The sequence below is a fragment of the Theobroma cacao genome, chromosome 8 (assembly GCF_053813885.1).
Source record: "Theobroma cacao isolate CCN51 chromosome 8, ASM5381388v1, whole genome shotgun sequence".
NCBI lineage: Eukaryota > Viridiplantae > Streptophyta > Magnoliopsida > Malvales > Malvaceae > Theobroma > Theobroma cacao.
In genome coordinates this window covers 14,883,784-14,892,563 of record NC_142646.1, presented here as the reverse complement: position 1 = coordinate 14,892,563, position 8,780 = coordinate 14,883,784, and the positions used below count along the sequence as shown (strand labels likewise).

At 34.0% G+C, this 8,780-nt stretch overlaps 1 non-coding gene across 1 annotated transcript; it reads right to left on the bottom strand.

Annotated features, from left to right (window-relative positions):
• Window positions 1-5,042: 5,042 nt before the first annotated feature.
• On the bottom strand, window positions 5,043-5,149 carry LOC148761232 (small nucleolar RNA R71). The gene has a single exon (XR_016028109.1). It is a non-coding gene; the product is annotated as a small nucleolar RNA R71 (small nucleolar RNA).
• Window positions 5,150-8,780: the final 3,631 nt, after the last annotated feature.

Genomic DNA, 8,780 nt, shown 5'->3' with positions numbered 1-8,780 from the left:
TGTGAGTCTTGTATTGAAGCTAAAATGACTAAAGAGCCTTTCAAGGCGAAAGGTAACAGAATGCCAAACGTTCTAGACTTGGTGCACACAGATGTGTGTGGACCAATGAATGTAGAAGCTAAATGAGTTTATGAATATTTCATAACTTTTATTGATGATTACTTAAGACATGGCTTTGTACATTTAATGAATAGAAAAAGTGAATCATTTGAAAAGTTCAAAGAATTCAAAGCCGAAGTTGAAAAGCAACTAGGCAAGCCATTGAAACAACTTCGATTAGATCGAGGAGGTGAGTATTTATTAGATGAATTTCAACAATATCTCACTAACAATGGGATAATTTCTAATTTGTCAGTGCCAAGAACACCTCAACATAATGGTGTAGTTGAAAAAAGAACTAGAACTCTTTTAGAAATGGTTAGATCAATGATGTCCTATGCTAACCTTCCAATCTCATTCTAGGGGATATTGTATGCAAACTACTCAGTACTTGCTTAATTTTGCTCCTTCTAAGGTTGTGCCTAAGACACCAAGGGAGTTGTGGACAGGGCACAAATCATCTCTACGTCATTTACAAACTTAGGGGTGTCCAGCACATGTTTTAAAGCCTGAGTCCACAAAGATGGAGCCAAAGACTGAGGTGTGCTTGTTTGTAGGATATCCAAAGGGAACAAGAGGTTATTACTTTTATAGTCCTTAAGATAAGAAAGTTTTTGTTAGTACGAATGCCATTTTCTTAGAGGAAGAGTTTGTGAGAAATCACAAACCTAGAAGTGAAATTATCTTAGAAGAATTGTTTGATCCTTCAGATTTAAGAGTTAATTCTGAAGATGTCATAACACAGTCTGATTTAAGGGTTGAAACAAAATCACAACTTGAACATCAAATAGTGGTGCCAAGACGTATTGGAAAGGTTGTGAGACAACTAAAAAGATACATGGGTCTAGGAGAAAACATGATTGCACTCTCAAATGAACATGAATATGATCTTATTACATATAAAGAAGCTATTAACGATGTTGATGCTAAAAAATGGCATAAGGCAATGAAATCTGAGTTAGACTCCATGGATTCTAATAAAATCTGGACTCTAGGAGATCCACCTAAAGGGATAAAACCTATAAGGTGCAAATGGATTTACAAGAGAAAAATAAGAAGTGATGGGAAGGTAAAGACCTTCAAAGCTAGACCAATGGCTAAGGGTTTTACCCAAAGAGAAGTAATTGACTATGAGGAAACCTTTTCACCGTTTGCTATGCTTAAATCCATCAGGATCCTCCTATCCATAGCCGCACATCTTGATTATGAGATATGGCAAATGGATGTCAAGATTGCATTTTTAAATGGAGATATTGAAGAGCGCATTTATATGGCTTAACTAGAAGGTTTCATTAAAAAGGGCCACGAGCATAAGGTTTGTGAATTACATAAGTCCATTTATGGACTTAAGCAAGCATCTAGGTCTTAGAACATAAGATTTGATACTACTATCAAATCATACGGTTTCCAGCAAAATGTTGACGAACCTTATGTCTATAAAGGATACAAGATAAAAAGGTTGTTTTCCTAGTCCTTTATGTTGATGGCATTCTACTCATTGGGAATGATATAGGAATGCTATCAATAGTTAAAGGTTGGCTGAACCAACATTTCAATATGAAGGATTTGGGAGAAGCTAGCTATGTTCTAGGGATTAAACTTGTAAGGGATCGTAAGAACAAGTAGATAGCATTATCTTAAGCATCCTACATAGACAAGATTTTGGCCAAGTTTGCTATGCAAGATTCCAAAAAAGGTTTTATGCCCTCTAGACATTGAGTCAAACTTTCTAAGAAGATGTCACCTAAAACTCTAGAGGAAGTTGAAAACATGAGACAGATTCCAAATGCATATGTCGTTGGAAGTCTCATGTGTGCTATGCTATGCATTAGGCCAGGTATTTACTACGCAATTGGATTGGTTAGCAGATTTCAGTCAAACCCAGGCATGGAGCACTAGACTATAGTCAAGTGTATTTTTAAATATCTTCGTAAAATGAAGAATTACATGCTTGTATATTTTGGAAGTGACCTTGTAGCAACACGGTACACTAATTTAGATTTTCAGTCTGATGTTGACCCTAGAAAATCAACATCAGGATCTGTTTTTACCATTGGAGGAGGAGCCATAGTTTGGAGGAGTGTAAAGCAATCTTGTATTGCAAACTCTACTATGGAGGTAGAGTATGTTGCGGCTTGTGAAGCTGCAAAGGAAGCTATATGGCTCCGTAAGTTCCTTATGGACTTTGAAGTAATTCTAGATGTGGACAAGCCTATTACACTTTATTGTGAAAATAGTGGAGCAGTGGCTAACTCAAAAGAACCGCAAAATCATAAAGCAGCAAAACATATTAAAAGGAAGTATCATCTCATTCAAGAAATCATACAACATGGAGAAGTACTTGTGAAGAAAATTCAAACAGAGCAAAACCTTGCCGATCCATTCATAAAGACTCTAACACAAAAGAGTTTCAATGGTCACTTAGAAGGTCTTGGCATGAGGGATATGTCATACTTGCTTTATGGCAAGTGAGAGATTATTAGGAATTTTAAGAATATGGTGCCCTAAAAAGCAAGTATATTCTCATGCTTAAATTTATTAATTTTATTTGTAATGAAAGTACATTTTGATAATAAGACAAAGAGTTTGTTTTAGTGAGCCTTCATTATCTAGTTATTAAGGTACCAAGATTCTATTGAGATATTAAAATACATTTGTATGAAAAGTCATACATAGGAGACACGTATTTTAATTGAATCCAAAAAAAAATTATTCACAGCCATATAATAAAGCTAGTCACTTTATTGTGTTAAGGCTATAGTGTCCAGATTACTTCCAACGAAACGAATGTGATTCATTTCAAGGGAATGATGAGTCTCAAATCATTGAAATGGTTGACTTCGAGTAATGACACTATAACACGAATTGGAATCATGTGAGAATCAAATTTAAGTTTTATCGTTACCTAAATCTTGAACTCACACTTATGCATTTGCTTATAGTAGAACCAAAATCTTGATGGATAATGGACTCGTGTTTAATCTCCTTATAATCATTGATTTACCATGAGCATGATCATCATAAAGCATTGATCTAGACTCCATATTTTGGGATTATAATCGAGATGAACATTTGGGAACATATGTCTAGATAATGGAGTTCATAGCATTAACATCACTTCTAGTGATTTCAGGAAGATTGGGGATTAATCTAGGCCTAGTGGATTGATGAATTAGCTACTCATCACATATGGATACTCAAAAGATTAGATCTATAGTATTGAATCACTAATTACATGAAATTTGAGACTAGGGGACAAAATTGACGTAAAGGGTAAAATGGTAATTTCACCTTTTGTCATTGGATAGTTATGATGGTTCACAATATAAGGTTTGCAATTGGACAACTAATAATTAATATCAAGTATTGAATTGTTTCTTGTAATTATAGTTAATCCAAGAGTGCAACCATGAATCTGTGGTGGAGTGATTTCATGGTTAATAAGCTTAAATTATTGTTAATGAGATTAAGAATAATTCTAAGTTTATTGGAGCTTGGAATATCTATGTCCAAATAGATTCCCCACTTAGCTTCATAGAATTCAACTTGTTTAAGTTGAAATGCATGTTTTAATTTGTTTAATTAAATTGTGTACAAAAATGGCATCTTTAACATGTTTGTCTTATTTTAGACAAGAAAACATGTTTGGTCTTAATTTAGACAAAAAAATATGTTTATCTTAATTTAAGACAAGGAAAATATTTTTTGTCTTAATCTAGACAAAAAAATATATTTGTCTCAATTTAGATAAGACAAAATATTTTTGTCTTAATTACAAACAAAAGTTGTCTTAAATTAAGATAATTTTAGGAGGATTCTTGCAAAATGAATCTAAACATCCATGTTGATAAAAGGAGACTCCATGTTTGACTATTACTCTTTTATTTATTATTAATTCTTTTTAAATAAAGATGGATAATAATAAAATAAAAGTTATTATTCAATAAGGAGTTTTATTTTATCAAGAACTCTAAATGATAATTAAAGAATTAAATTATTTATTCTTTAATTTTTATTTTGATAATTATGGAGCATGTTTGATGCTTCCATAACTTTGAATGGATGGTCAAGATGATTCAAAAGTGTTTCATTTTGATTAAACCTTTGAAGCAAGAGTTTTAATAAAAAGAGAAGAGATTGGAAGAAAAAGAAGAGAATGTACTTTTTCTTGAAAAAAAGTTTCAGCCGTCACTTCTCTTCTCTTCTCCTCCTCCAAGCTTTTCCAAAGAAAAGAGAACAAAATCGGCTGCCATCTTGTAGTCTTGCATTCCACACCTTGTCCACTCAAGGTTTAAGTTGAAACTATTCTTGAAGAATAAGTGGTAAAATTGTTTGGTCGAGAAATCATTCATTGGTGTGGTGGTGTCCAAAAATAAGAATCTCAAAATAAAGGTATGGTTTTTCTTACTTACTAGATTATTATTTTATTTCTTTGGATGTGATTATGCTACTTGCAATAATAATAATGTGTGTTTCCGCTTGTGTAATTGGATTGCTTGCTTCCTTTATAAAATAAATTTTTGAAATCTTCGCTTTACACAATCACATTAATTCACTAAAATCCTGCTCCAACAAATAGAGCATAATGGGATTATGCTAATCCTCTTTTGCAAGGTTTGCACCAAAGCATCAGGAGACCTTCCATCAATGCAAATAATTTCAAAATTAAACTAGCATACAATCATATGATTCAGTCTTCAGTCCAATTTGGTGGGTTAGCTAGTGATGATCCTAATTCTTATTTGATAAATTTCTTGGAGATTTGTGATGGCTTTAAATATAATGGAGTAACTGATGATGGTATTAGATTGAGACTGTTTTCATTTTTTATGAGGGATAAAGCAAAAAGCTGGCTTAATTCACTGCCCAATGGGTTTATCACTACATGGGAGGACTTGGCTCAAAAGTTGCTCACAAAGTTCTTCTCGCTTGCAAATACTGCAAAAATGAGGAATGATATCACCTCATTCACACAATTTGATGGTGAGTCCTTGTATGAAGCTTGGGAAAGGTTTAACAAACTACTGAGAAGATGTCCACATCATGGGATTCCTGATTGGTTGCAAGTTCAGACATTCTACAATGGGCTAGTTGGGTCAATAAAAACTACAATTGATGTTGCTGCTGGTGGGGCATTAACGAGTAAGAATACTGCAGATGCTTATAATTTGTTGGAAGAGATGGCTTCAAATAATTATCAGTGGCTTTCAGAAAGGTCGAGTTCGAGAAAAGCTGTTAGAGCTTATGAAATTGATGCTTTTGGCAACTTAATTGCTCAAGTAGCTGCGCAAGTGGCTACATAGTCCAATAAGTTTGACACACTAGGAGTTCATGCAGTTCAAAATTCACTTGTAGTTTGTGAGATGTGTGGAGATGGAAAATCAAATGATCAATGTCCATACAATTCTGAATCAGTCCAGTTTATGAGGAACTTCAATAGATAGTAGAATAACCCATACTCCAATATTTATAATCTTGGTTGTAGAAACCACCCTAACTTTTCATGGAATAACAATGCAGGGCCTTCTAATCCAAAACCTAACATGCCTCTTGGTTTTCAACAACAAGTTAGACCACCAATTTTTGAAAAGAAGTCCCAAGTGGAAGAACTTCTCTTGTAATGTATATCAAAGAATAATGCTATAAATCAAAGCTATGGAGCATCCTTGAGAAATCTTGAGACCCAGTGGGATAGCTTGCAAATTCCATCAACAATAGACCTCAAGGTTCCTTACCTAGTGACACACAAATCAATCTTAAAGGTAAGGAACAATGCCAAGCCATCACTTTAAGAAGTGGAAAAGAGATTGAAGGGGTGAATGAAAATGTAGTTGAACTAGAGCATGAAAATGTTGATAAGGAAGGAATGTGTGAGAAAGAGAGTGAAGTCGAACAGAAAGAAGATGTCAAGGCTAAAAATCAAGGAACTTTTCAAGTCATCCATCCTCCACCACCTTTTCCTGAAAGGCTCCAAAAGAAAAAGCTTGAAATGCAATTTCAGAAGTTTCTCAATGTCTTCAAGAAATTACACATAAATATTCCTTTTGCTGAAGCTTTGGAACAAATGCCTAGTTATGTCAAGTTCTTGAAGGACATCCTCTCTAAAAAGAGAAAGCTAGGTGAGTTTGAAACTGTCTCCCTTACAAAAGAGTGTAGTGCAATTCTCTAAAATAAACTATCACTAAAACTCAAAGATCCAGGTAGTTTCACAATCCCTTGCACTATTGGTAATTTATTTTTTGCAAAAGCTTTGAGTGATTTAGGTGCAAGTATTAATTTAATGCCTTGGTCAATTTTTGAGAAACTTGGTTTAGGGGAATGCAAACTTACTTTTGTTATTGCAATTGGCTTATCGTTCTTATGTGTACCCAAGGGGAATTATTGAAGATGTTCTTGTCAAGGTAGATAAATTTATCTTTTTAGTTGATTTTATAATTCTTGACATGGAAGAAGATAGGCAAATTCTAATAATCATTGGGAGGCCATTCTTAGCAACTACTAGAGCTTTGATTGATGTTGAAAAAGGTGAGTTCACTTTGAGTGTTCAAGACCAACATGTAACATTTAATATTTTCAAAGCTTTAAAATTACCGTGACATCTGAAGACTGATTTCTGTGAGTGTGGTAAATAACTGTACACATGATGTTTTCTTAGAAGAAAATCTCAATGATCCTTTTCAAGCATGTTTAGTTGCTAACTTGATAAGGATGATGATAAATTTATTGAATATTCAAATTTGTTAAATGCTTATCCCAGACTTAGAACTAATCATCAATTTGAGTCTTTAGATGTTTCAGCTTCTTTGATGCCAGCTTCTAAGCCCTCTATTGAGGAACCACCTACTTTGGAACTCAAACCTTTGCCTACACACTTGAGGTATGCTTTTCTTGGAAAATATTCTACTCTTCCAATTATTATTTTTGCTACTTCTACTAACAAGCAAGAGGAGAAGTTATTGAGGACACTTAGAGAATTCAAGAAAGCAATAGGATAGATCATAGCTAATATTAAGGGAATTAGCCTTTCTATTTGCATGCACAAAATTCTCCTTGAGGAAAATCACAAAGCCACAATTGTACAGCAAAGAAGATTGAATCCCATCATGAAAGAAGTAGTCAAGAAGGAAATCATCAAGTTGTTGGATGCTGGAATAATTTATCTTATCTCTGATAGCTCATGGTTAAGTCTAGTTCAATGTGTTCCTTAGAAAGGAGGAATGACTGTGGCTGCCAATGACAATAATGAGCTCATTCCACCAAGAATTGTGACTAGATGGAGAGTGTGTATGGACTACTACAAGCTCAACAAAGCTACAAGGAAATATCGCTTCCCTCTTCTTTTCATTGATCAAATGTTGGATTGCTTGGCTAGTAAGGAATATTATTGCTTTCTAGATGGATATTCTGTTTATAACAAAATTGCTATTGCTCCTGAAGATCAAGAAAAAACTACATTTACATGTCCTTGTGGCACCTTTGCTTTTAGAAGAATGCCATTTGGATTATGTAATGCACTTGCCACCTTCAAAGATGTATGATGTCCATATTCACAAACATGGTGAAGAAATGTTTGGAGGTATTTATGGCTGATTTTTCTGTTTTTGGAAATAATTTTGATGATTGTCTTTTAAATCTTGCTAGGTACTCAAGAGATGTGAAGAAACAAATTTGGTGCTCAAGTGGGAGAAATGTCACTTCATGGTGCAATAAGGTATTGTCCTTGGGCACAATATCTCTAGTAGCGACATTGAGGTAGATAAAGTAAAAATTAAAGCAATTGAGAAATTACCACCTCAAATAAATGTCAAAGGTATTATAAGTTTTCTTGGTCAAGTTGGTTTTTATAGAAGATTTATTAAGGACTTTTCAAAAATTTCTAAACCACTTTGCAATTTATTAGAAAAAGATGTGCCATTTAAGTTTGATAATGAATGTCTTGTTGCTTTTGATGAATTAAAGAAAAGATTAATATTTGCACCTATCATAATTAGTCCTGATTGGACTCTTCCTTTTGAACTAATGTGTGATTGGAGTGATTATGCGGTGGGACTTGTTTTGGGACAAATGAAGGATAAAATCTTCCTTCCATCTATTATGCTAGCAAGACTTTGAATGAACCCCAGAAAAATTATACCATAATAGAAAAGGAGCTCTTGCCTGTAGTGTTTGCTTTTGACAAATTTTACTCATATCTCGTGGGGACAAAGGTGATAGTGTACACTGACCATTCAGCTATCAAATATTTGATTATCAAGAAAGATGCTAAAGCAAGATTAATAAGGTGGATTCTCTTGCTACAAGAGTTTGATCTAAAGATTCATGATAGAAAAGGAATAGAAAATCAAGTGGCAGACTACCTCTCAAGATTGGAGATTGAAGATCAAGGTAAGGATTCAACCTTAATCAAGGAGACTTTGCCTGATGAACAAATCCTTCAGGTTGGTAAGAAATCACTTCCTTGGTATGCTGACTTCGTGAATTATCTGGTAAGCAATGTTATCCCCCCTGATTTAAATTTTCACTAGAAAAAGAAATTTTATTTTTGGGATAAGCCTTACTTTTTCAAATAGTGTAAAGACCAGATCCTTAGAAAATGTGTCATGGAAGAAGAAATTCAAAGTGTGGTTCACCATTACCATTCTTCAGATTATGGTAGACACTTTGGAGGAACAAGAACTGTT